The sequence below is a fragment of the Chiloscyllium plagiosum genome, unplaced genomic scaffold (genome assembly GCF_037043375.1).
Source record: "Chiloscyllium plagiosum isolate Xiang-an unplaced genomic scaffold, Cpla_swu_hap1 HiC_scaffold_48, whole genome shotgun sequence".
Taxonomy (NCBI): Eukaryota; Metazoa; Chordata; class Chondrichthyes; order Orectolobiformes; family Hemiscylliidae; genus Chiloscyllium; species Chiloscyllium plagiosum.
This window is the reverse complement of record NW_028270186.1, coordinates 47,507,445-47,535,184: the sequence shown is the minus strand read 5'-3', so window position 1 is coordinate 47,535,184 and position 27,740 is coordinate 47,507,445. Positions and strand designations below refer to the sequence as shown.

The following is a 27,740-nucleotide window of genomic DNA, read 5'->3' as shown; positions in this document are numbered from 1 at the left end:
TAACGTTTAGGGGAAGTTAGGTGAATTAAAGATAGTGAAGAAGATTGTTAAAGATTGCAGCAGTGGAACTACTGGAACTCTGGGCACAGAAATGGCAAACCGAATTTGATCGGGACAAGTGTGAAGTAATGCATTTATGAAGTCAAATGGAAGCGGGAACAACACTAATTGGAAACATTGATAAACATTGATAAACAGATGACCTTGGATGCAAATCCGTAGCTCCCTTAAAATAAAAACACAGCAGGATGTGGTAGTAAAGGAAGAGTGTGGTATTCTTCCTTTCATTGGTCACAGTATTGAGTTCAGACGTTTGCATGTCATGTTGTGACTGATTGAAACTTCATTCGGCCATATCTGGAATGTTGCATGTAGTTCTCATCGCCACACGACAGGAAGGATGTGGAGACTTTGGGCAGGGTGTAACAGGGGGTTACCAGAATGTTGCCTGGATCAGAATGTGTTCACTATAAGGAGCTTGGACATAGTTAGATTATTTTGCGTGAGTCTCGGAGGCTGAGGGGTGACCTGGTACAGTTATATAGCATTAGGAGAGAGGTGAATAGTGTGGATAGTTGGAATTCTTCTTCCAATGTAGAAATATCAAATACTAGGGCGCATCGGTTTAAGGTGAGAGTGAGAAATTTTAAGTGAGATGAATGAAGCTGGTTTTCTGTACTGAGAGGGTGGAAGCTGCTCAGGAGGTGGGAGAGGTGGCAGTGAGAATAAAGTTATGAAGTGGCATTTAGACAGAAACATGAACAGGCAGAGAATAGAGGGATATGGACCATGTGCAGGCAGATGATATTAGTTCAGAAAGCAACATGGTCAGCACAGCCATGGTGGGCCGAAGGGCCTATTACTCTGCTGTACTGTTCTCGTTTCTAACTTCACGGCATCCACCCTGTCAAAGCCCCTCAGAATCCTAGATGTTTCATTCAATTTCTCTCCCATTCTTCAAAACCCTAATGGGTTCAAGGTCAATCTACTCCACCTCTTCTCATTGGAAAATCCCGCCATCTCCAGGATCAGCCGAGTGAACCTTCCCTGGCCTGCCTCCAACACAAGAATGTCTTTCCATAGGGCACTCATACTGTTCATTATAATCTTAGTGTGGTCTGACTTGTACCTTGCATCGTTTTAGCAAGACCTCCCTATTTTTAGACTCCATTCCCTTTGTAATAAATGGCAGCATTTGATTTGCCTTCTCTATGACCTGCTGATCCTGTAAGCTACCGTTTTCAGATTGATTCACAAGGATTCCCAAAACCCTTTGTGCAGTCAGTCTGAAACCAAACGGTGTTAGCCTGACAGTAAGTCGGGAACATGCTGGAGAGTATTGTAAAGGATACAGCAATAAACAATAAATAGACTCTCAGAAACATTGGGCAACACGTGATTTTACAAAAGGGGAATATTTGTAACGCCGTTGGATTGGTGTGACCATGAATGGCAGAATAGATAAGGGTGGGGGAGGCAAGTAGCGGTAGGGGGATATTTTAACTTTCAGAAGCATTTTGACAAGTTTCAACAAGGGCTAAATTATAACGACGGAGAGAATAGAGCCCCTGAAAGGTCAATGAGGCTGTCTGTGTGGAATCACTGCTGACGGGAAAGATCCGAAACAAATATTTTGTTTCAGGATTTATTATGGAGAAAGATATGGAAGCTCGAGAATTTTGGAAAATACATAGTGATGTCTTGAACAAAGTTCACATTGGAGAATAGGAGGTGTTGGATGTCTTAAAATGCAAAAAAAAGTTCATTAAACCAAGGGATATGATCAGATGTATCCCAGCGTCTTGTGAGAAGCTAGGGAGGAAATTACAAGGCTCATCGCAGAGATATTTTTATCATCGACAGCCACGACAGACCCATGAGACTGATGGCGGAGGTGGGTAAGTCGATGGAGGAAATTCTGAGAGAAAGGACAATGGAAGTAGACAAGTGACAGATCAAAGCAGAGCAGTACACGATGTCCACATGAACTTTACCAAGGTATTTGACAAGGTTCTGCATGGCAGACTGATTAGTAAGTTGAGATCACACATAACCAGGGAGCGCTCACCAACTGGATACAAAACAGATTAACTGTAGGAGACAGAACATGTTCATAGAGGGTTGCTGCTCAAACTGCAGGCCTATGACCAACGGTGTGCCATGGGGTTCGGTGCTGGGTCACTGTTGTGCATCATTTATATAAATGGTTTGGATGAGAAAAGAGGAATCATGGTTATCAAGTTTGTGAGTGACACTGAAATTGGTGGAATAGTGGACAGCAAAGAGAGTTATCTAAGTGTACAATGGGATCAACAGTACTGCTGGGCCAATGATGTTAGGAATAGCAGGCGGAGAAATGCACGATGTTGCATTCTGGTAAAGCAGACCAGGTTGGACTTGTATAGTTAATGTTCTGGCCCTGAGTAGTGTTGTCGATCAGTGACCCAGGGATGCAGGTAGACAGTTCTTTGAAAGTGGCGTCACAGGTAGACGGGCTGTTGATGCAGGCGTTTGAGGAGGTTACCTTCATTGGGGAGAGCATTGAGAGCAGGAGTTGGGATGTCATGTTGTATTCGTACAGGACATTAGTGATGCCAGCATATAAGCATTGTTGATTATCTGGAAAAGCGCAACTTGTTCACATATGTCCTTTAGGGAGGGACATCTGACATTCATACCTGATCTGGCTCACATGTGACTCCAGACTCACAGAAACATGGCTGACTCTGAGCTGCCTCTGGGCAATTAGCAGTGGGGCAATGTATGCTGGTCGAACCGGTGACATTCTCAGGTCATGAATGAATCAATGAAATGCATGACCCTCCCTATCTCAGCAAACAGCTGTAGCAATTCGTACTGGTTTTGTAACACTGTTTAGGCCCTGAACACTCTCAGCAACACTGTCACCACCTCCAGCACCTTTAATTCTCCCTGTTACTATCACCTGATTAAACGCTGACAATGTGTCCTCTTCCTACTGCACTCCTGCTCGGAGACTCCTTAGCGATCTCTTTAACAAATGCGTCCACATTTCTAAACATTGGGTACTTTAGAATTGATCGTTTTTTTCATCTCTTAATCAAATCTGGTAAATCCTGGGAATTACTTGGCCAAGATCTTCTAAAGTAGGCGAGGAGCATTGGGTAGGTGTCGAGCACCTTGAGACTTGCTGTGGTGAAAATGGGAACCCAGGAGGAAACAGCACAAGAAGCTTGCTGTCACACCAACGCCCCACCCACCCCCTTCCCACGGCCACCTTCTGCCCCAAGTGTAACAGAGTCTGTACAGCCACTTTCAGACTCCCCCTGAGAGTGGGAGAGAGTCAGCCTCAGCTGTGACCCATCACCAATGAGATAGTGAGATAGGAAGATTGAATTCACTCACAATTATCCCAGTTCCTTTCTTACAAATTCCAATTATTCCCTGTTAATGCAGTGTCTAACAATGGAATGCTGTGAAAGGGCCTTAACACTATCATTCCAGTTTTGAGTTCTGACTCTTATTACTCAGAATTTGGTTTCCTATTGTTTGATAATCTGAGGCCACATATTTTCCTGGTAATCCCAATTGTTATCCCAAACTGTGGGACTCCCCCATCCTGCTTCCCATTCTGTCTGGTTTTAGAACATAGCACATAGAACAATACAGCACAGAACAGGCCCTTCGGCCCACGATGTTGTGCCGAACATTTGACCTAGCTTAAGCACCCATCCATGTACCTATCCAATTGCCGCATAAAGGTCACCAAGGATTCTGACTCTACCACTCCCACAGGCAGCGCATTCCATGCCCCCGCCACTCTCTGGGTAAAGAACCCACCCCTGACATCTCCCCTATACCTTCCACCCTTCACCTTAAATTTATGTCCCTTTGTAAAACTCTGTTGCACCCGGGGAAAAAGTTTCTGACTGTCTTCTCTATCTATTCATCTGATCATCTTATAAACCTCTATCAAGTCACCCCTCATCCTTCGCCGTTCCAACGAGAAAAGGCCTAGCACTCTCAACCTATCCTCGTACGACCTATTCTCCATTCCAGGCAACATCCTGGTAAATCTTCTCTGCACCCTCTCCAAAGCTTCCACATCTTTCCTAAAGTGAGGTGACCAGAACTGCACACAGTACTCCAAATGTGGGCTAACCAAAGTCCTGTACAGTTGCAACATCACTTCACGACTCTTGAATTCAATCCCTCTGCTAATGAACACTAATACACCATAGGCCTTCTTACAAGCTATATCCACCTGAGTGGCAACTTTCAAAGATCTATGAACATAGACCCCAAGATCCCTCTGTTCCTCCACCTCACTAAGAACCCTACCGTTAACCCTGTATTCCGCATTCTTATTTGTCTTTCCAAAATGGACAACCTCACACTTGGCAGGGTTGAACTCCATCTGCCACTCCTCAGCCCAGCTCTGCATCATATCTCTTTGCAGCCGACAACAGCCCTCCTCACTATCCATAACTGCACCAATCTTCGTATCATCTGCAAATTTACTGATCCACCCTTCGACTCCCTCATCCAAGTCATTAATAAAAATTACAAACAGCAGAGGACCCAGAACTGATCCCTGCGGAACTCCACTTGTAATGGGCTCCAGGCTGAATATTTGCCATCCACCACCACTCTCTGACTTCGATCGGTTAGCCAGTTTTCTATCCAATTGGCCAAATTTCCATCTATCCCATGCCTCCTGAATTTCCGCATAAGCCTACCACGGGGAACCTTATCAAACGCCTTACTAAAATCCATGTATTCTACATCCACTGCTCTACCTTCATCCACATGCTTGGTCACCTCCTAAAAGAATTCAATAAGACTTGTAAGGCAAGACCTACCCTTCACAAATTCGTGCTGGCTGTCCAGAATCAAGCAGTGTCTTTCCAGATACTCATAAATCCTATCCCTCAGTACCCTTTCCATTACTTTGCCTACCACAGAAGTAAGACTAACTGGGCTGTAATTCCCGGGGTTATCCTTATTCCCTTTTTTGAACAGGGGCACAACATTCGCCACTCTCCAGTCCCCTGGTACCACCCCCGTTGACAGTGAAGACGAAAAGATCATTGCCAACGGTACTGAAATTTCCTCTCTTGCTTCCCACATAATCCTAGAATATATCCCGTCAGGCCCGGGGGACTTGTCTATCCTCAAGTTGTTCAAAATGTCCAACACATCTTCCTTCCTAACAAGTATCTCCTCTAGCTTATCAGTCCGTTTCACACTCTCCTCTTCAACAATACGGTCACTCTCGTTCGTAAATACTGAAGAAAAGTTCTCAATCAAGACCTCTCCTATCTCTTCCGACTCAACACACCGTCTCCCACTACTGTCCTTGATCGGACCCACCCTCGTTCTCGTCATTCTCATGCTTCTCACATACGCATAAAATGCCTTGAGTTATACTTGATCTTATCCGCCAAAGGTATTTCATGCCCTCTCTTAGCTCTCCTAACCCTTTCTTCAGGTCCCTTCTGGCTATCCTGTATCCCTCCATTGCTCTGTCTGAACCCTGTTTCCTCAACCTTATGTAAGCCTCCTTCTTCCTCTTTATAAGACATTCAACCTCCCTCGTCAACCAAGGTTCCATCTCACGACCATTTATTTCCTGCTTGACAGGTACATACATATCAAGGACACGTCGTATCTGTTCCTTGAAAAAGTTCCACATTTCCACGACATTCTTCCCTGACAGCCTATGCTCCCAACTTACGCTCCTGAGATCCTGTCTTACAGCATCGTAATTACCCTTCCCTAAATTGTAAAACCTACCCTGTTGCATGCACCTATCTCTCTCCCTAACCAACGTGAAAGTCACAGAATTGTGGTCACCATCACCAAAATGTTCACCCACTAACAAGCCCATCACTTGTTCCGGTTCATTATCGAGTACCAAATCCAATATGGCCTCCCCTCTGTTCGGACAATCTACATACTGAGTTAGAAAAGCTTCCTGGACACACTGCGCAAACACCACCCCATCCAATCTACTTGATCTAAAGAGCTTCCAATCAATATTTGGGAAGTTGAAATCGCCCATGACTACTACCCTGTGGCTTCTGCATCTTTTCAAAATCTGTTTCCCAATCTGTTTCTCCACATCTCTGCTGCTATTGGGGGGACTATAGTAAATACTCAACAAGGTGACTGCACCTTTCCTATTTCTGACTTCAGCCCATACTACCTCCAAAGGCAGATCCCCCTCGAACTGACTTTCTGCAGCCGTTATACCATTTCTAATTAGCAAAGCCACCCCCTCCTTTTTTTTACCACCCTCCCTAATCTTACTGAAACATCTGTAACCAGGAACCTCCAACAACCATTCCTGTCCCTCTTCTAATCACCTTTCCGTGATGGCCGCAACATCGTAGTCCCAGGTACCGATCCACTCCTTAAGTTCACCCACCTTATTTCTGATACTCCTTGCGTTGAAGTATACGCACTTGAACCCATCTCTGTGTCCGCAAGTATTCCCTGTCAGTGCTACCTTCTTCACAGCCTCCCTACATTCTTGGACATCCTGACAAACAGCTAGCCTACTTGCTGGACTACAAGTCTGTATCCCATCCCCCTGCCAAATTAGTTTAAACACCCCCCCGAAGAGTGCTGGCAAACCTACCCCCCAGGATATTGGTGCCCTTCTGGTTCAGGTTTTCCACAATGTTGTGTGGCTGTGAATATTGATGACCATCTTTGTGTTAACCCTGTGACCATGTCTCCGTGATGGCGAGTAGATAGACATCACAAATTAAGAAACAGTAATTTTTACCACAATTTCCTGTCACAAACCTAATTTCAGTTAAACTCAGTCCCTTCCTGTTTCTTCCTGTTTGTCTTTAGCCACATCTCCATGTTTTTCCAATATTTCAAGCTTTCTCTTTGGATTAGGGAATTTCCTTTATCCTAAGCCCTGTCCCTCCTCATCTGTGTAATTTTAAAGCAATTTGATTGACAAGGGCACAGTTCCAGTGGAGCCCATCCCAATATAATGGCTGACTCCTTCCTGAGGACTGGGAGCAGTTCCCACTGCATCAGAACCACGTCTTCTGACACGATTGTGTGATCCTGATACCTTCCTGCACTCTGGTAGTATCACCCAGTATCTCTCCATGTAGTATCCCTCGATGTGTAGGTCAATTTGCTGCCTCTGTCAGTGTTTCTCCCTCTTACTGCTGGTCTGAGATCCTGAATCAACAGAATTCTCCAAACCAGAGAGCCGCAGCAGCACAGGCCAGGGATGGAGACTGGGATTTTCCAGATCTCTGCTGAACTCTGTGCCACTCTGCACGAGTTATCCTCATTGCATCAATCTAATTTCCCATTCTGTCTATTTCTCTGTCTCATGCAGTTAATCAGGATATTCCTAACTCCTGTCTCATCCATCACCTCATTGAAGACGCTTCGTCAGCCAGAGCGAGATGGAGAGGGAGATCTGCAGCCTTCAGTAAATCCTGCAGCTGGTAAGATCACTCACAGTAAACAGCACATGGAGGAGTTAGTGGCCTTCTGTATTCAGACCTGGAAGACAGGACACAGGTATAGTGCTGGGCAAGGAGCAGCAATATTCTAGGCTTCATTCCCACCAGCTTGTGAGGGTCCTGCTTTCACCTCTGCTGTGCTGGTCCTCTCTGAGACAGTACAGGGGATCACAGGCATCAATCCTGGCCCATGCTGTATTCGTGATCTCTGTAATATCCTCCAGCCCCAATAATCCTTCCTCTGTTTGGAATCTCCTCTCGTCCACACCATTCTCTCTGTCTCTGTCTTTATCAGGTTCTCCAATCCCAAACAACCTAATTCCTAAACTTCTCCAGTAGATACTAAATTCCTTCATCCCTGTAAACCCCGACTGTCCTGTTTATCCCTGTAAGCTCCTCCTACCAATACCACCCTCCCTGTCAATGTATGTGTCTTTAACCTTTCCATCGGTCCCTACCTATGTAATCTTCTCCAGCTCCTACAACTCTTCCTTAGCTATGGACAAATTTGTAATCTCCTTATCGTTCTCCAATTCTTCGATGTTAATCTTTTAAAATTTCACCCTAGTTCCCAACTCCAAACCCCTCCCGAGCACAGGACCCTCTTTCAGTTTGTGCAACCTTCCCTATCTGTATAACTGTCTCCAACCCAGTAACCTGGCATTCTCCATTGCCTTCCTATCTCTGTAGCCTCCAGAATCTTGAAGCCTTCTTATATCTGTAAACATCTTCAGTCACGACAACCTTCCATATCTCTGTTAGTATATACAATACTCTTCTCCCGAAACATCCCCTGTCTGTGCCTCTCAATCTGCCTGCCTCTCCCTACATTCATCCCTACCCCATCTCCAGAATCTATCCCAGCTCCCTCTATCATTGTAAATTCCTCCAATTCCCAAACATCTTTGGCCCACTGACATTCTTGTCCAGATGTAAATCTGTTTAATTCTAACATTCTTGAGCCCCTGTAGGCCTCCCTGTCGCTGTAACCTCTCCACATCCGTTCAAACACCCACTACTGAGGAATGACTCCCTGCAGTCGCCATAAGGCAGGTGGAATGATAGTGAACAGATATGATGGAAAAGCCAGGAAATTACAGCCCCGTGAGCCCAGTGTTGGGGAAGTTGTTGGAGGAGATTCTGAAAGAAAGGAGCTATGTATATTTGGAAAGGCAAGGGCTGATTCAAGACGGTCAGCATGACTTTGTGAGTGGGAAACCTTGTTTCACAAACCGGATTGACTCTTCGAGGAGGTGGCCAAGAGAGAGATGAAGGCAGAGCAGTGAACATTGTCCACGTGGACTTTAGCGAAGCATTTAACAAGGTTCAAAGGGATGTAGAACATCTAGCCATGAGGAAGAAGGAAGCTTATTTAAGGTTGAGGATGCAAGAATCAGACAGGTTTCTAGAGGGTAACATGGAGCAGCACGATGGCTCAGTGGTTAGCACTGTGACCTCATAGCACCACGGACTCTATTTCGATTCCAGCCTCAGGCGACAGTCTGTGTGGAGTTTGCACATTCTCCCTGTTTCTGCGTTGGTTTCCTCCACGTGCTCTATTTTCCCCCCACAGCCCAAGGATGTACATGTTAGGTGACACAACCATACTACATTACCCATAGAGTTCACGGATGTGTAGGTTCGGCGCATTAGTCAGGGCAAATGGAGAGAATTAGGTTGGTGGGATGGTTCTAGGTGCTGCACTGTTTGGAGGGTTGATATGGAGGTGTTCGACCAAATGGCCCGTTTCCACACTGTAGTGAATCCCTGGAGATACCAGGAAGGAACTGAGGAATGGACGTAGGACAACTAGAAGAGGGCATGAAAAAGCTTTGTTGGGAAGGATTAAGGAAAACCGTAAGGCATTCTCCAATTATGGGAGGAAGACGAGGATGACAAGAGTGAGGGTAGGGATAGTGGAGGGAACTTGTGCCTGGAGTCACAGGAGGTAGGGGAGGTCCTTAATGAATACTATGCCTCAGTATTCACTGCTGAGAGGGACCTTGTTATTTGTGAGGACAGCGTGAAACAGGCTGATATATGTGAACAGGTGGATGTTAAGAAGGAGGATGTGCTGAGAATTTTGTAAAACACAAGGATAGATAAGTCACTGAACCAGACTGGATGAACCCAAAGTTACTACAGGAAGCGAGCGGCGAGATTGCTGCACACTTAGCGATGATCTTTGCATCTTCACTGTCTACTGGAGTCGTACGAGATGATTCGAGGTTGGCAAATGTTATTCCCTTGTTCAGGAAAGGGAATAGGGATAATCCTGGGAATTACAGACCTGTCAGTCTTCTGTCCGTGGTGTGCAGATGATTGGAGAGGACTCTGAGAGAGCGGATTTATGACTCCGTAGAAAACCATCGTTTGATTAGAGATAGTATGGTTTTGTAAGGGGCAGATCATGCCTCACAAATCTTATTGAACCTATTGAGAATGTGACAAAACACTTTTATGGCTCATTCAGAAAGTACGGAGGCATGGGATACAGGGGAACCTGTCTGTCTGGATACAGGATTACTCGCCCACAGAAGACAGATGGTGATGATAGATGGAAAGCATTCACCCTGGAGCTCAGTGACGAGTGGCTTTCTGCAGGGAGAGGTTACCGGGGCTGATCTCTTTGTGTGTTTAGGAATGACTTGGATGTGTGAGTGGAAGAGTGGGTTAGAAAGTTTGCCAATGAAACGAGGGTTGGTGGAGTGGTTGATAGTGTGGAGGGCTGTTATAGGTTGCAACAGACAATGACAGGATGTAGAGCTGGGCTGAGAAGTAGCAGATGGAGTTCAATCTGGAAAAGTGTGAAGTCATTCATTTTGGAAGGTTGAATTTGTAAAGCAGAATGCAGGGTTAAAGGTATGATCCTTGGGCAGTGTGGAGGAACAGAGGGATCTTGGGTTCCAAGTCCCTCGATCCCTCAACGTTGTCACCCAAGCTGAGAGCCTTGTTAAGAAAGAATATATTGTGTGGGATTTCATTCGTGTGGGGATTGAGTTTTAAAGCTGTGAGGTTATGCTGCAGCTCTATAGAGCTCTTGTTAGACCACTCTTGGAATATTGTGTTCAGTTCTGGTCCCCTCATTACAGCAAGGATGTGGAAGGTCAGAGAGGGTAAAGAGGAGATTTACCAGGATGCTGCCTGTACTGGAGGGCATGTCTTCTGAAGAGAGGTTGAGGGAGCTAAGGCTTTTCTCATTGGAGTGAAGAAGGGAGAGGGGTGACTTGGTAGAGGTGAACAAGATGATGAGCGGCACAGAGAGAGTGAATATTGAGAGACATTTTTTACCTTGACATAACTAGGGGGTCTAATGTTAAGGTGATTAGCCAGTGGTTAAGGGGAGATTTCAGAGGTAGGTTTGTTACATTTAGAGTGGTGGGTGAGTGGATTTCACTGCCAGCAGTGGCAGTAAAATTAGATGCATTTGGAACATTTAATATACTTCTGGATAGGCACATCAATGGCAGTAAAATGAAGGATATGTAGGTGAGTTTGATCTTACATTCGGATAAAAGATTGGCATGGCATCATGGCCGAAGGGTCTTGTGCTGTACAGTTCTGTGTTCTACTTTCCATGTGGTAAACTGGGTAATAAGCTCAGATCAATGTAAAAGGATATGACATTCTGGAGGAGCTAGTCAACTGGATATAAAATTGGCTGGATGGTAGGAGATAGAGGGTGATGGGAGACATGTTGTTTTTCTGACTGGAGGCATGTGACCAGCGGTGTAGAGGGTCCACTGTTTTTTGACATTTGGATAAATGGTTTGGATGGGAGTATTGGTTTTGTGGTAAGTAAGCTTTTTTTGGGTGACACTGACATTGGTGGTAAAGTGGACAGTGAAGAAGGTTATCTGCGATACAACAGGATGAACAGTACTGTTGGGATAGAGGGATAAAGAATAGCAGATGGAGTTTAATTAGATAAAGGTGAAGTGTTCTTTTGTGGTGAAAAAAACAGGGTGGGACCTGTACAGTTAATGCTCGGACCCTGGGTAATGTTGTCAGTCAGAGACCCAGGGATGCAGGTACACATTTCTTTGAAAGTGGTGTCACAGGTAGACAGGCTGGTGAAGCTGACGTTTGGGATGGTTACCTTCATTGGGTAGAGCATTGAGAGTAGGTGTTGGGATGTCATGGTGTGGCTGTACAAGACATTGGTGCAGCCACCATAAAAGCATTGTTGATCAGTAGGAAGAACTCATCTGGTTCACTTACATCCTTTAGGGAAGGACATGTGACATTCTAACCTGGTCTGGCTAACATGTAACTCCAGACCAACAGCAGTGTGTCTGACTCTGAGCTACCCTCTGGATAATTACCATTGGGGCAATGTATGCTGGTCCAGGCAGTGACACCCACATTCCATGAATGAATAAATAAAATGCTTATGTCCATCCCTACCTCTGCAAACCCCTCCAGCTGCAACGTACCGTACTGGCTTTGTTTAGGCCCTGACCACTCTCTGTAACATTCTCACCACCTCCAGCATCTTCACCTCTCTCTGTTCCTATTGTGCCAATAAACCGTGACAATGATTTCCCGTCCCACTGTCCTCCTCCTGCTAGCAGACCCTTTGCAATCCCTTTAATACTTACTCCTAAAACACTCTGTAAGTTCAGGATTTTAAGTAGTTTTGGTGACCTTCTCAGCCTCATAATCAAATATGATCCATTTTGTCCTGATTGAGGGACCAGTGGGGATTTCTTGCTGAGGTTTTGTCTGTTTCAATGGAATGTCCTTTTGTTCAGTGTTTTACACTTTTCCTTCAAATGATTTCCATTATTCATTTACAGACACATATTTCAGACTGTTTAGCCTGTTTATCTTGGTCAGTTATCCTCTCAAACTCATGTAATTGGCTATTTTTGTTTTTAGATGCAGCTTATCCTTTCTGTGATTCACTTTAAGATGTTATATTCCTTAAATCTGCACTTTATCACAATTTGCCGGAGGATCTCTCCAGGTGAAATTAAGCATTCACTAGGTTTCATCGCGCAACGGTGGGTCTGAGATAGTTACATCCCGACCCAGTTGTACAATGTTTTATTCAAAGAAATATTGAAAAAAATTCTCCAAACTCCTCTTGCAATATCACTCTTGTCAGGGTGATTGTCCCAGATTATACGAATTTTGAAGTTTCACTGAATTATCATTATGCCTTTATCAAAAATTCCAATGAGCTCCTGTGTACTGCAGGGATGAACAATGGAATGCTGTTCGGTGGCAAAAACTGTTCTGCTGCTTGAGTCCTTGGCAAGTAGTAGCCAGAATTTACATTCAGGCAGATTCTACTTCATGATCTGAGGTCAAATGCTTTCTCTGTAATTTTTTGTTAACCATTATTGTTAGTGTAACCCATTTTGCCTGAGTTTCCACAAGGTTGTGATCCATTGAATACTTTTGTTCGCCCTGGAAGCATGTCTCTCTGGTGTCTAAATCTCTTTTATCTCTGAGTCTTAAATCATCTACCTTATTACAGCGACATTATCCATTAAAAAAACATAACTTACTCTTTCCTACAATTTTCTGTCACAAATCTATTCACTGATGTACAGTTTTAGTTAAACTTTGTCCCATCCTGTTCCTTTCTGCTTGAGTTCAGTCACATCCCCATGCTGTTCTGATGCTTCACCTTTTCTCTTTGGATTTGGAAAGCTCCTTTCACCTGTACCCTGTCCCTGCATCCTCTCTGTCAGTTGAAAGCCATGTCCATAAACCTACCGACATGATTGGCCAGTACACTGCTCCCAGCATATTCCCGTGGGACCATCCTAATGGATTATTTATTAAATCAGTTATGGGATGTTGGTGTCCCTGGCTGACCAGCATTTCTTGCCCATCCCTAGCTGCCCTTGAACTGAGTAACTTGCTCGGCCATTTCAGAGGGTCATTGAGAGGCAAACACTTTGCTGTGGGGATGTCGTGCAGACCACGTGAGGATGGGCAGATGTCCTTCTCGAAAGGACAAGTGTTTGGGTTTTTTGTCCAACAGCAATGGGCTCATACTTATTTATGGATTATTATTATTTTTGAAAATATTGATTTCAAATGTCGCAATTTCAGATGGTGGGATTCAAACCTGCCTCCCCTGAACATTAGCTGAGGTTTTGGATACATTCTGTAGCAATAATATCACTAGGCCATCACTTCACCTGCTCACTGGGTGCTCATCCCTGAGCACTGATACCAGTGCATCATGAAGCTAAACCCATTCTTCCGACACAATTGTGTGATCCTGACATCTTCCAGCAATCTGGTGCTCTTTCTTAATATCGCTCCATTTTCCAGATCTCTGTGGGGCCCAATGCCATTCTCCCTGTGTAACCCTCACTACATCAGTATAATTTCCCATTGTGTCTATTCCTCTGTCTCCTGTATGTATTCAGGAACGTTCTGACTCAATAGTCTTGCTAGCTGCGGGGTGGATCGTCCATCACCACATTGAACACAGTTAGTCAGCCAGAGACAGACAAAGGGAAAAGAGATCTGGAGCCTTCAATAAATCCTGTAGTGAGGTAAGATCGCTCACAGTGCATAGAGCAAAGAACTATGAGAGGGCTCCAAACATCTGTGAACAAGACATGACATTGATACAGTGCTGGAGGGGTAGCACAGTACAGACACACCCCAGGCTCAATCACCACCCCTACAATAAGTTCAGTTGTACTAAGACTCAGTACTCTGCAACACTGTATCTGTGCCATGTCTTGTGGTCCAGTGTCTTTAATAATTTTTAATTCCTATAACATTTCCTATCTCTGTAACCTCCTCCCTTCCCGATAGTCTCGCCACATATTTGAAACATACTGCATTCCAGCCAACCATCCCTATCTCTGTAACTTGCTTCAGTGTCTACAACATGCTTTATCTCGGTAGTCTCCTCCTCCAATAACTGGAGACAGAGGCATGCAGCACGGAAACAGTTCTTTCGATCCAACCACTCCATGCTAACAAGAGTCCCTGAATGATACACGTTTCTCTACATTTAAACCATATCCCTTCAAACCTTCTCCTCTCCATGTGCCTACCCAAATGTCTTTTACATATTGTTATTCGACTTCTCTCCACCACTTCCCCTGGAAGCTCATTCCACACCTGCACCATTCTCTGTGTTAAAAATGTTCTCCAATTGCTTTAAAGTCTTTCCTCTCTCACCTCATAATTATGCCCTCTAGGCCATAGAACATGTAAGCGCACTACAGGCCCTTCGGCCCTCAATGTTGTGCCAACTTCTGGAACCAATCTGAAGCCCATCTAACCAACACTATTCCATTATCGTCCATATGCCTATACAACGACCATTTAAATACCCTTAAAGTTGGTGAGTCTACTACTGTTGCAGACAGTGCGTTCCACGCCCCCTACTACTCTCTGAGTTAAGAAGCTACCTCGGACATCTGTCCTACAATTATCTCCCCTCAATTTAAAGCTATCTCTCCTCATGCAAGGCATTGCCTTCCGAGGAAAAAGCCTCTCAACCCATCTCACCCTGTGCTTATCCTATATGCCTCAATTAATTTGCCTCAAATGTTTTCTCTCGAACGAAAACAGCTTCAAGTCCCTCAGCCTTTCCTTGTAAGACCTTCCCTCCAGACCAAGTGACATCCTAGTAAATCTCCTCTGAACCCTTTCCAAAGCTTACACATCCTTGCTGAAATGTAGTGACCTGAACTGTAACCAATACTCCAGTTTTGTACAGCTGCAGCATGATCTCATTGATCCGAAACTCAATCCATCTACCAATAAAAGCTAACACACCGAATGCCTTCTGAACAAACTTATCAACCTGAGTGACAATTTTCAGGGATCAATGTACATAGACACATAGATCTCTCTGTTCACCGACACTATCAAGAATCTTACCATTAGCCCAGTACTCTGTGTTCTTGTTACTCCTTCCAAAGTGAATCACCTCACACTTTTCCATATTAAACTCCATTTGAGAACTCTCAGTTTAGCTCTGCAGTTTATCTCTGCCTCTCTGTTACCTACAACATCCTGCATCACTATGCACAACTCTACCAACCTTAATGTAATCCGCAACTTCACTCATCCTTCAATGACAAGCAACAGTGGATCCAAAACACATCGTGGCGTTACCCCACTAGGAACTGAATTCCAGGATGTATATTTCCCATCAACCACTACTCTCTGTCTTCTTTCATTGAGCCAATTTCTGATCCCAACTGTGAAATTACCCACAATCCCATGCCTCTGTATTGTCTGCAATAGCTTACCATGGGGAGCCTTAACAAACTTAACAAACAAGCCTTACTGTCATCCAAAACACTACATCAACTGCTTTACCCTGATCCACCTCATTGGTCACCTTCTCAAAGATCTCAGCGGTTTGCGATGCTCGACCGTGTTGACTATCCCTTATCAACTTATTCATCTCCAGATGGTTATAAATCCTATTTCTTATAAGCCTTTCCAACACTTCATCCAGAATCAAAGTAAGGCTCACAGCTCGTATAGTTACCAGGGTTTTCTCTGCTTCCCTTCTTGGACAAAGGGACATTTGCTATCCTCCAGCCTTCTGGCACTATTCCTGTAGACAATGACAACATAAAGATCAAAGCCAATGACTTAGCAATCTCCTTCCTGGCTTCGCAAAGAATACGAGGATAAATCCTATCCAGCCCAGGGGACTTAGCTATCTTTACAGTTTGCAGAATTGCTAACACGTCCTCCTTATGCACTTCAATCCCATCTAGTTATGGACTCCACTACCCTGAGGTAAAGATGTTGGCTAATCAACTTACCTGTATCCCTCAAGGTTTTCTAAACCTTTATACGATTACCCCTCAGCCACCTACGCCCAATGGAATACGAAGGACAATGATAGAAACATCTCTGTTCCTGTCCCTGCCACTACTTTGCCACAATGTTCTGGGATACACTTGTTCAGGACCTGGGGCTTTCTCTATCTTTGTGTTCTAAGACCTCCAGCGCTACCTGTTCTGTAATGGGAACTATTTTCAAGACATCATTATTTCTTTCCCTTTGTTTCTTAGTCTTTTTCCACAGTGCGTTCTGACATGAAGTATTCATTTAGGGTCGCGCCCATCTCCTGTGGTTCCACATATGGATGGCCTCACTGATCTTTGAGTGGCCCCATTGTCTCTCCATTTGTTTTTTTGTCCTTGTATGCTATGGAAAACTCTTTGCATTCTCCTTAACCTTATCGGCCAAAGCAATCTCGTTACCTCATGTTGCTTTCCAGCTTATCCAGATTCTCGGATTCTGCCAACTCTCCAGCATCAGTAACATCTTCGTCAATCTTTGCTCCAATTACAATTTCAGATAATGCTTCCTAAATCAGGATGATCAGAATTCTATGTAATACTCCAAAGCTGTGCTGACTATCCCCAATTAATCCTTGCTTTGTAAATGCATGTAACTCCTGTTCAGCAGAATCACTCCCAACAACTTACGCACCACTGACATCAAGATAATTGGTGTTTATGTCCCTGGCTTTCCCCTGCAGACTTTCCTAAATATTGGCACAACATCAGCCACACTCCAGGCTTCCAGCTCATCACCCGTGGCTGTCAGTGATAGAAAAAAACTCTTTCCGGGACACCACAATTTCTTCCTGAGCTTCCCACATTATCCAGGGATGTACCTGATTGGTTCCCAGGGATTCGTCTACCTTTTATGCATTTTAAAACCTCCAGTACCTCCTGTTCTGTAATGTGGACTCTTTTGAAGACATCACTGTTTATTTCCCTGACTTTGCCAGTCTTTCTTTACAGTAAGTTGAAACGTGAAAGTTTCATTTAGGATCTCAGCCATCTCCTCTGGTTCCACACTTGGTTGGCCCCATTGATCATTAAGGAACCATATTCTGTCCGTATTTAATCTTCTGTTCTTAATATACTTATATTTTCCTCAGTTTGATCTGCCAGAGCTTTCTGTGGTTCCCTTTGGGCCCTCCTGAATTCCCACTTAAATGTATTCCTCCACCTGCAATGTTCTTCAATGGATTCCTTTAACCCAGCTGGCTATATGTGTCATGTGCTCCATTTCTCTTGATGTCAACCTCAACATCTCCAGTCATTCAGTGTTTCTTACTTGTATCAGCATTGTCCTTCACACTAACAGGAATATGCTGGCCTGAACTCTCATTTTATCTCAAGTTTGAAAGCTTCCCATCTGCCTGACGTCCCTTTACTTGCAAATAGACTCCACAATCAATTGTTAATTGCTCTTGACTAGTACCTTCTGGATTCAGGCAGGGCCAGTTTTGATCAATAACTTGTGATCCAACCATGTTCTTTTCCATTGCTATTTTCAAACTAATACGACTGTTGTGAATTTGCCGATGTGTTTCCCCATGAACACCTCAGTCCCTTTCCCTCCCTTGTTTCCCAAGCGAAGGTCAGGTTATACCCCTTCCTGCAGTCCGACCATTGACATTCTGACTGGGACAGTTTTGTTGAACATGCCTAACAAATCCCTCCCATCCAAGCTCTGAACACTCTGGCAGTCCAAGTCTAAGTTTAGAAAGTTAAAAACCCCGACCATTACAACGCTATCATTCTTACAGATATCTGAGATCTCCCGACATATTTGCTACTCCTTTTCCCGCTGACTATTGACGGCCTGTAGTGCAGTCATATCAAAGTGATGACCAATTCTCATTTCTCATTTCCACCATTACAGCATCACTGGGCGATCCCCAGGAATATCCTCGCTAAGTGCTGCAGTGATGTTTCACTCATCAAAAACTCCAATCCTCCTCCTCTCTCACTCCTGTTCTCTCCATCCTGTAGAATCTGTACCCTGGAACATAGAGCTATCAATCCTGTCCCTCCCTCAGCTGTATTTCTGTAATATCTATGGTGTCTCAGTCCCATGTACCCGTGCATGCACCAAGTTCATTTGCCTTTCCTGTTAGGCCTGTTATGTTGAAATAAAGTTGTTTAATTGATCAGTTTTCTCTCATTGCCTGCTGTGCTCTTGCCTGCCTTGTCTATTTAAATGACTCTCTTGAAATTCTGTCCCAGCCTCAACCTTCAGATAGTAGCCTGAAACTATCCCCTTCACTGTGGGCAACACATTCACTTTTCATGTCATCTGCACACTGGATAATGACCCCTTCTGCTTTCACATCCAAGGTATTCATGTACATACAAACAGCAATGGCACCTGCACAGATCCCTGTGGTATACCCACTGATGAAAGAATTTCAAACACAAAATCAACACTCCACCAATTGTGAATCCAATTTACCAACTTGCCTTGGATCCCATTGGTCTGTTGGACCAGCCTTCCATGTGGGACCTTGTCAAAGGCCATAGTGAACTCCAATGAATCCACATCATCTGCAGAGCCATCTTCAATATTGTTATTCGTGATTTCAAAGAAAACTCAGCTGAATTTATCAGACAGAATCTTCCTTTACCAAATCCGTGCTGACTATCCCTAATTGTTTCCTGCCTTTCCAATTATTGATTCATTCTGTCCCTCAGAATTGTTTCCAATAATTTCCCTCCCATTGCTGCCAGACTATCTGCTCTGTAATTACCTGGCCTATCCCTGCTGCCCTTCTTGAACAAAGGAACCACATTAGCGATCCTCCACTCATTCAGCACTTCACCTGTGGCCAGCAAAGTATTAAATATATACGCCAGGGCCCTAGAAATCTCCTCCCTTTCCTCGCATAACAGCCTGGGATACATTTCATTGGGCACTGGGAATTTCTCCAGTGAAATTCCCTGTGAAAACATTTAATACCTCCTCCTTATTGATTTTAACATATTCTCGAACCTCACCATATCAACAGAAATCCCCGGCTACAATCCTTTCTCCTGTGTGAACACAGATGGGAAGTATTCATTGAAGACATCACCTACTTCCTTTGGCTCCATACACAGATTGTCCCTTTGGTTTCCAGCAGGATGCAGTCTTTAGCTGGGACTCCTCTGACTATAGACACAAAATATCTGCTAGCTTTTCCTTAATACTGTCTACCAAGGATATTTCATGGCCATTGCTTGCCCCTTATTTTTTAAGGACCCCTTGCCCTCTCTATACTTGTGAATGACTTCACCTGATTTTATTGCACTGTATGTTCTTTATCAAACTCACAATATCACTTGATCAGTATTCACTGGACTTGCTGCCTTTGTCATTCCCACTTTATTAACAAACTGGCCATGGATTCTCACTGTTTCACTTTAACATATTCCACTTTCCACATATAGCCGTAACTGCAGATAGTTCCAGCCAGTCTCTGTTTGCCACTTCCTGTCTCATTATTGGAGACTCAGTTGTGAGCGGGACAGACAGGAGACTGTGTGGCTGCAGAAGAGACCCCAGGATTGTGTGCTGCCTCCCAGGTACCAGGGTCAAGGATGTCTCTACGCGGTTACTGAACATTCTGAAGGGGGAGGCGAACAGCCAGAGGTCATTGTGCACATCGGTCCACATAACAGAGGTAGACAAAGTGATGGGGTCCTGTGCAATGAGTATCGGGCGTTAGGTAAAAAGTTGAAAAGCAGGACCTCAAAGGTAGTGATCTCCAGATTACTCCCTGTGCCATGTGCCAGTGAGGATAGACATAGAAAGATAGGCCAGATGGATGTGTGGCTGAGAAGCAGATGTCGGGGGCAGTTCTTGGATCATTGGGATCTCTTCTGTGGTAGAGGTGACCTGTCAATGGGGGGCGCGGGTTGGACTTGAACCAGAGGGAAATCAGCATCCCTTGGTTGAGGGTGGGGGGAAGGTTGGCTGACTGGCAACGCACGAGACCTGACTGGTAAGGCAGATGAGCTCAGAGCATGGATTGGCTCTGTGGACTGGAAAATACCAGCATAACAGAAACATGGCTGACAGATAGAGGTATTAGACACAATGCTGGGCAAGGAACAGCTACATTCAAGGCTACAATCCCACCATCTTGTGAGGGTCCTGCTTTCCCCTCTGCTGTACGGTCCTCACTGAGACAGCACAGGAGGTCCAAGGCATTAATCCTGGCACATGCTGTATTTGTGATCTTTGTAATATCCTCCAGTCCCGATAATTCTTCCTCTGTTTGGAATCTCCTCCAGTCCACACAATGCTCTCTGTCTCTGTCAGTTTCTCTAACCCCTAACACCCTAATCCCTAAACTTCTCCTGTAGATACTAAATTCCTTCATTCCTGTAAACCCTGACAGTCCTGTCTATCCCTGTAAGCTCCTTCTACCAATACCACCCGCCATGTCAATGCATTTGCCTTTAACCTCTCCATCCGTCCCTATCTGGGTAAACTTCGCCAACTCCTCCAACCCTTCCTTATCTGTGAAAAATTATTCTGTCCATGGAGCTGTCCAGATCTGTGTAATCACTTCCAGACCTGAACTGCCTCCCTGTCTTTGTAACCATGTCAGGCTCCTACCAGAGAATCTAACTATATGTGAAATCTCCCAAGGAATCCTGACCTTAGGAACCTCCTCCACCTGTTAACATTCTCCATGGCTGTGGATACCATCCAGTTCTACCGTCCCTATCATGGGATTTAGTCTCTACAATCCTAATGATGCCAATAAACTCTTCCCCTCTCAACCAGACTCAGTCTCTGTAAACTCTAGTAGTCCCTAATCCCCTTGCTGTGCATATAATCTCCTTCAGACATTACAAATCTTTATACCTTTAATGTGCTCCCCTTATCACTACACGAGTTATTTGTTATATTCATGAGCTGCTGTAATTGCCACTGTGATACTCACCATGTTCCATCCCTACATCCTTCAGTTTGTCTGAAATGTCCTCCTTATTCTTAAACCCTCCCCCTCTATGTCACCTGTTCAAGTCTCCACAACCCTCCATACCTCTGGAGAAACTATACAGTTAAAGCTGCTGCAATAACCTCAAATCCTCCTGATCTTTCTAACTCCCTTTAGTTGTGAAATTCTCCCCATCTCTGTAACATACTATCCTACAGGGTTGAAAGCCCTCCCTATCTTTGCTCCTCCAATCCCTAGAGCTGTCCCAGTCTTTGTAACTTTGTCCTGCACCTTGAAACCTCCTGGTTGCTGAACCCTCTTCAGACACTGTACTTTGTCGATTTCTGTAACTTTCCCCTGCTCTTAGAAATCCCCTGTCTGTATGATCCCCTGCAGTTTCTGCAATGCTCCCTATCTCTAACCACCAACTGCTTCCACAACCATCCCTACATTTTTTTACCACTTCCAGTTCCTTCAGCACCTTCTATAGTTGCAAACTCGCCATTTTCCAAGGCTATTCCACTTCGTACAATGGCTGCCATAATCTGAAGCCCACACTCTCTCTAACCTGGAACTCTCTCTATAATCCGTTAACATCTGCAGCCACCACTGCTGTCTGTATCTTTCTTCGCTCCTCCAGTCCTATTAAGCTTCCCATTATTGCACTAACGTAAGTACTAAGTGTATCTTAGTACTGTCCTAAAAGTTTTTATGTCACTGCAAACTGCTTCAGCCCTGCCACTATCTCCATAAACATCTACAGCCCTTAAAGCCCTCCCTTTCTGTGTAACCTCTTCCAGTCCTGACAACATCCCAATCTATGCAGCCCCTTTAATCTTCACTTGTTGGGTAATCCCTTGGAATCCCTGACGATTTCCCGATCTTAGTACAAACCCCAATCTTTGTGACTCTACAGTTCCCATAAGACTCACTTTCAATGTCAGCTCACCCAATCCATACATCCACCTTTAACCTCCTTATCCTTCTCTAATTCTTCGATCTTAACCTATTTAAACCTCCCACTCCCCCCCACCCCTCAACCCTCCTGACCACAGGAACCTCTTTCAGTTTGTGCAATCTTCCCCATTTGTGTAACTCTCCCTAACCCAGTAACCTGGCATCCTTCATTTCCTTCCTATCTGTGTAGCCTTCAGAACCTGGAAGCATCCTTATAACTGTAAATGTCTTCCGTCACTACAACGTTCCATATCACTGATAGTATATACAATACACTTCTCCATGAAACACCCACTGTCTCTGCCTTTCGGACTGCCTGCCTCTCTCTACATCCATCCCTATCTCTAGAATCTAATCCAGCTCCCACTATCTCTGTGAATTGCTTCAATCTCCAAACTCGTTTGTCCCACTGACATTCTTGACCAGATGTAACTCTATTTAACTCTAACAGCCTCGATCCCATGTAAGCCTATCTCTGTAACCTTTACCCATCTGTTCAACCACCCCCCCCCCCCCCCCCCCCACTACTGAGGAATGACTCCCTGTATTCGCCATAAGGCAGATAGAATGACAGTGAACAGATATGATGGAACTGTCATTCCGGAGATGTAGCTGCAGAATCACCATCGCTGGGAAGGGAATATTGAAGTGTTGTGGGGTTGAGTCATAGAATCAATGAGATGTACAGCATGGAAACAGATCCTTCAGTCCATGCCGACCAGATATCCCCACCCAATCTAGTCGTAAGAGGTAGACGAGGCAAAACATCAACAACTTGTGAAGAAAGGATGAGGTTAATGCATTAATGAGACATTATGTGGATCTGAAGATCAAAAGTTGGAGTCCAGTTGAGTGGAGCTGAGAATAAGCAAGCAGCAGCAATCATTAGCAGGAATTCTTTTATATGCACCAACCAGTGATGGTAATGCAAATGTGGTTACAGTCAGGACACTGAATGTACTTGTAGCAAAGGCAGTACAGTGACTGTGTGTGACAGTGGTCTCCATCCCGACTGGATCACTAATGAGTATCAGGGCTGTAATGGATGGATTCCTGAATTGTATACGAGATGGTTTTCTGTAACATCATATCAAGAAACCATCAAAAAAATTGTCTTGTGTAGATCAAATGCTGTGTAATAATAAATATCCAATAATGCCATTATAAAGGGGTTTTCTGAGCAGAGACCTATAATGTTATGCAAGACATACTGAGTTTGAGTTCAGACCACGAGATGTAGGAGCGCAATTAGGCCATTTGGCCCATTGCGTATGCTCTGCCCTTCAGTCAGATCATGGTTGATCTGATGATCCTCTACTCTATTTACCTGCCTTTTCTACAAAATTCTTGTTTCTCTGTTTAATTAAAATCTGACCATCTCTGCTGTAAATATTCTTAAGGGCGCAGCCTCGGCAGCCCCCTGCAGTCAGGAATTCCCACAGAGTCACTATCCTCTGAGTGAAGACATTCCTCCTCATCTCCATCTTATATGGGTGAGCCCTTGCTGGGGCTTTCTGCCCTCTGGTTACAGATTCTCTCACAATTGAAATGAAAGGGAGTGACAAATATAATTATTGCAGATGAAATGAAAATTGGTGGAGTTGGGATTAATAAGGCGATCCAAGGTTGCAGGAGGTTACAGATCAGTTGGAAAGATGTGCAGAGAAATGGCAAATTGAGTTTAATCTGGACAAGTGTGAGATGATGTCAAAGTCAAGAAGAAAGTTAGGATACTGAGGGACATTGATATACAGAAGGATCTTCGTGCAAGTCAGTAACTCCCTGAAAATGGCAACAGAAGTGTTTCAGATGGGAAAGAAGGCAAATCGAACACTGGCCTTCATCGGTCACAACGTTAGGTATAGTGGGTTGCATCTGATGATGGAATTGTACAAAATTTCTGTTTGGCCACATTTGGAGCACTGGGTGCAGTTGTCATTTCCACACAATAGGGAGGATGGGGAGGCTTTGGAGAGGGTACAAAAGGGGTTTATCAGCATGTTACCTGTTTTATGTTTTTAAGGATGTGTTAGGTGTTAAGAGGAAATTAAACAAAGTTGGAATGCTTTGTGACACTATCAGAGGCTGACAGGTGACCAGGTACAGGGATATAACGTTAGGACAGGGACAGATAATGTGGATAGTCAGAATCTCTTTTCCAATGTGTAAGTTTAAAATACTAGAGCGCAGATGTTTAAGGTGAGAAAGAGAAAGTTTAAATGAGGTGCGTGAGGCAAGTTTTTTTTACAGAGAGTGGAAGTTTTCGAGGAGAAAGTGAGGACTGCAGATGCTGGAGATCAGAGCTGAAAATGTGTTGCTGGAAAAGTGCAGCAGGTCAGGCAGCATCCAAGGAGCACGAGAATCGACGTTTCGGGCATGAGCCCTTCTTCAGGAATGAGGAGAGTGTGCCAAGCAGGCTAAGATAAAAGGTAGGGAGGAGGGACTTGGGGGAGGGGCGTTGGAAATGCGATAGTTGGAAGGAGGTCAAGGTGAGGGTGATAGACCGGAGTGGGGGTGGGGGCGGAGAGGTCAGGAAGAGGATTGCAGGTTAGGAAGGCGGTGCTGTGTTCGAGAGATTTGACTGAGACAAGGTGGAGGGAGGGGAAATGAGGAAACTGGAGAAATCTGAGTTCATCCCTTGTGGTTGGAGGGTTCCTAGGTGGAAGATGAGGTGCTCTTCCTCCAACCATCGTGTTGCTATGGTCTGGCGATGGAGGAGTCGAAGGACCTGCATGTCCTTGGTGGAGTGGGAGGGGGAGTTGAAGTGTTGTGTCACGGGGTGGTTGGGTTGGTTGGTCCGGGTGTCCCAGAGGTGTTCTCTGAAACGTTCCGCAAGTAGGCGGCCTGTCTCCCCAATATAGAGGAGGCCACATCGGGTGCAGCGGAGGCTATAAATGATGTGTAAGGAGGTGCAGGTGAATTTGTGGCGGATATGGAAGGATCCTATGGGGCCTTGGAGAGTAGTAAAGGGGGAGGTGTGGGCGCAAGTTTTGCATTTCTTGCGGTTGCTGGGGAAGGTGCCGGGAGTGGAGGTTGGGTTGATGGGGTGTGTGGACCTGACGCGGGAGTCACGGAGGGAGTGGTCTTTTCGGAGCACTGATAGCGGAGGGGAGGGAAATATATCCCTGGTGGTGGGGCCCATTTGGAGTGGCGGAAATGACGGCGGATGATACGATGTATGTGGAGGTTGGTGGGGTGGTAGGTGAGGACCAGTGGGGGTCTGTCCTGGTGGCAATTGGAGGGGCGGGGCTCAAGGGCGGAGGAGCGGGAAGTGGAGGAGATGCGGTGGAGGTCATTGTCGATCACGTCTGGGGGAAATTGCGGTCTTTGAAGAAGGAGGCCATCTGGGTTGTACGGTATTGGAACTGGTCCTCCTGGGAGCAGATGCGGCGGAGACAAAGGAATTGGGAATATGGGATGGTGTTTTTACAGGGGGCAGGGTGGGAGGAGGTGTAGTCTGCATAGGTATAGGAGTCGGTCGGTTTATAGTAAATGTCCGTGTTGATTCAGTCGCCCGAGATAGAAATGGAAAGGTCCAGGAAGTGGAGGGAGGAATCTGAGACGGTCCAGGTGAATTTGAGGTCGGGGTGGAAGGTGTTGGTAAAGTGGATGAACTGTTCAACCTCCTCGTGGGAGCACGAGGCAGCACCGATACAGTCATCGATATAGTGGACGAAAAGGTGGGGGTGGTGCCAGTGTAGCTGCGGAAGGTGGACTGTTCCACATATCCTACGAAGAGGCAGGCATAGCTGGAATCCATGCGGGTGCCCATGGCTACTCCTTTGGTTTGGAGGAAGAGGGAGGATTCGAAAGAGAAGTTGTTCAGGGTGAGGTCCAGTTCAGTCAGTCAAAGGAGGGTGTCAGTGGAAGGGTACTGGTTGGTACGGCGGGAAAGGAAGAAGCAGAGGGCTTTGTGGCCTTCGTGATGGGGGATGGAGGTGTACAGGGACTGGATGTCCATGGTGAAGATAAGGTGCTGGGTACCGAGGAAGCGAAATTCCTGGAGGAGGTAGAGGGCGTGTGAGGTGTCCCGAACGTAGGTGGGGAGTTATTGGACTAAGGAGCACAGGACCGTGTCGAGGTATGCAGAGATGAGCTCGGTGGGGCAGGAGCAGGCGGAGACAGTGGGTCGGCCGGGGCAGTCAGGTTTGTGGATTTTGGGCAGGAGGTAGAAGTGGGCGGTGCGGGGTTGTGGGACTATGAGGTTGGAGCCGGTGGATGGGAGAGCCCCTGAGGTGATGAGGTTATGAATGGTCTGGGAGATGATGGTTTGGTGGTGGGAGGTGGGGTCATGGTCAAGGGGCAAGTAGGAGGAGGTGTCTGCGAGCTGGCGTTCAGCCTCAGTGGTCTAAAGGTCGGTGTGCCAAACTACTACCGCGCCTCCCTTGTCTTCCGGTTAGATAGTGAGGTTGGGGTTGGAAGAGAATGGAAGTTGCCAAGCGAGGTCAGAGAATCAGAAATGTGAGTAAAGTTTTGAAGTGACATTTCGACAGAAACATGAACAGCCAGAGAATAGAGGGACATGGACCATGTACATACAGATGGGGTGAGTTGAGAATGATATCAAGGTGGGCCAAAGGGCCTATTGCTGCACTGTTCTTTTTTCTACATTCCCAGCATTTAACCGGTCAAAGCACTTCAGAATCTTGCATGTTTCCTTCAGTTTCTCTCTAATTTTTCTCAACTTCAATGGGTTCATTCTTATTCTACTCTACCTCTAATTATATAATCCCTCCATTTCCAACATCACCCGAGTGAACTTTCTCTGGCCTGCCTCTGATACAAGAATATATTTCCTTCGGGTACACACACTGTTCACAATATTCTCGGTGTAGTCTGACTTGTACATTGCATCGTTTTAGTAAGACCTCCCTATATTTAGACTCCAGTCCCTTTGTAATAAATGGCAGCATTTGATTTGCCTTCCCTATTACTTGATGACCCTGTAAGCTACATTTTTTCAGATTGATAAACAAGAACTCCCACAACCCTTTATGTTTCCAGTCTAAAAACCAATACTGTTAGCCTGACAGTAAGTCAGGAGCATGCTGAAATGAGTAAGAAACGACATATCAATAAAAAAAATGACTGGACCCTTAGAAACACATTTTATAAAAGAGAATTTGTTATTGAGCTTGTTGGATTTATTTGTTGGTGTGAATATAAATGGCAGAATAGATAAGTATGTTGGGGGGGGGGATGGTGTTGGTACGGAGAATATGGTTTATTTGAATTTTCAGAAGCCTTTGTGTAAGTTTCAATAAGGGTTAAAGAGTAACTTGGTAGAGAATAGGGCCCCTTAAATATGGTTGCCTATGTGTGGAACCAGAGTAGGTTGGTGAGATATGAAACGAAAAAATAGTCTTGTCAGTATTTACTGTTGCGAAAGACATGGAAGCTCGGGAACTTGGGGAAATAAATAGTGATGTCTTGGAAAGAACCCTCAACAGAGAAGAGAAAGTGCTGGAATATTAAAACAAGTAAAGGTAGATCTATTCTTAGTAGCTCATGAGGTCGATCTGAGAATATTGTTGGAAGCTAGGGAAGAGATTGTAGTATTACTAACAGAGATATTTTAATTT

At 45.0% G+C, this 27,740-nt stretch overlaps 1 long non-coding RNA gene across 1 annotated transcript in view; it reads left to right on the top strand.

Moving 5' to 3' along the window:
- Positions 1 to 7,374: 7,374 nt before the first annotated feature.
- The window catches only part of LOC148135911 (uncharacterized), a 67,839-nt gene continuing 47,473 nt past the window's right edge, over positions 7,375 to 27,740 (top strand). The window contains exon 1 of the long non-coding RNA XR_015754919.1: positions 7,375 to 7,463. This is a non-coding gene — a long non-coding RNA (uncharacterized LOC148135911). The remainder of the gene's footprint in view (positions 7,464 to 27,740) is intronic.